Here is a 1,272-nt window from a genome sequence, read left to right on the forward strand (position 1 = left end):
GATTGAACAGGTAAGAATAAGGATTGTTTTGACGTTGCAAATTGGACATGTAGTCGGCTTGTTCTTGACTCGGTTGGACAAAATGATTCACCACTTGGCAATCTACACTTGAATGATTTCCCGCGCGATGATCACAAACTACATTAGTTTGAATAGCATTAACGTTCATCTTACCTAGTTGTTGTGAAAGATCTGCCATCTGAGCCGCCAGTATGGTAATAGAATCAAGTTCAAAAATACTAGTGGCAGTGCTCTCTCTCTATAGACCATTGATAATTGTTGGACGGCAATTCTTCCAGAAGTCCATAGGCAGCTTCATGGGTCTTACTCATTAATGCTCCTCCAGCGGCCACATCAACCATAGATCGATGTGTGGGTCCCAAACCATTGTAGAATGTCTATACTTGAAGCCAGGCGGGGAGGTCGTGATGTGAACACTTGCACAATAAGTCTTTGTATATCTCCCACGCCTCATATAATGATTCACCCTCAAGTTGGGAAAAAGGTAGTAATATCATTCCTTAATTTCGATATCTTGGCCGGAGCAAATACTTTGCTAAAAATTTTTGTGCTAACTCCTCTTAGGTGGTGATGATGCTGGGCGACAGAGAATTCAACCAAGCTTTTACTTTTTCCCTAAGTGAAAAAGGAAAAAGTCTTAATCGGATTGCATGATCTGTCACTCCGTTGTGTTTAAAAATATCACAAATTTTCAGGAAATTTGCAATATGGACATTAAGATCCTCTTGTGATAGCCCCCCAAGCTGGACGGTTTGTTGGATCATTTGAATGATAGCCGGCTTGATCTCGAAGTTATTAGCTTGTATAGCTGGTCGCCTTATACTGGACGTCGCCCTATTGACCGAGGGCATTGCATAGTCTCTCAATGCCTTGTGCTCCTGGTCGGCCATATTAACCTTACAGGCGGTGGCTTCTTTCCTTTTCTCTTTATTGATCCGACGTAAGGTCCTTTCAATCTCGGTATCAAAAAGCGTATGCTCTAACGATTTAGATCGGAGCGTGCACTTCTGATTCCTGAAAAGAAAAAGATCAAACTGAGATCAAATGAAATCATTTTTCTTTTATAAAATAAAATAAGACCAAAAGTAGTAAAAATCTAGCTGGTATCAATATTAATAACAAATAACTATTCCCCGACAAAGGCGCCAAAAACTTCTTCGCTTAAAAATATAATTAGCAAGTACACAGAATTGTAACAAGTAGTAAATTATTTTAAAGAAAATGATTATCGTACCCACATGGAATAATTAT

The 1,272-nt window shown here is 39.2% G+C and overlaps 1 non-coding gene across 1 annotated transcript; it reads left to right on the forward strand.

Annotated features, from left to right (window-relative positions):
- Window positions 1-420: 420 nt before the first annotated feature.
- On the forward strand, window positions 421-528 carry LOC118349079. The gene has a single exon (XR_004802072.1). It is a non-coding gene; the product is annotated as a small nucleolar RNA R71 (small nucleolar RNA).
- Window positions 529-1,272: the final 744 nt, after the last annotated feature.

This window comes from Juglans regia, chromosome 7 (genome assembly GCF_001411555.2).
Source record: "Juglans regia cultivar Chandler chromosome 7, Walnut 2.0, whole genome shotgun sequence".
Lineage (NCBI taxonomy): Eukaryota > Viridiplantae > Streptophyta > Magnoliopsida > Fagales > Juglandaceae > Juglans > Juglans regia.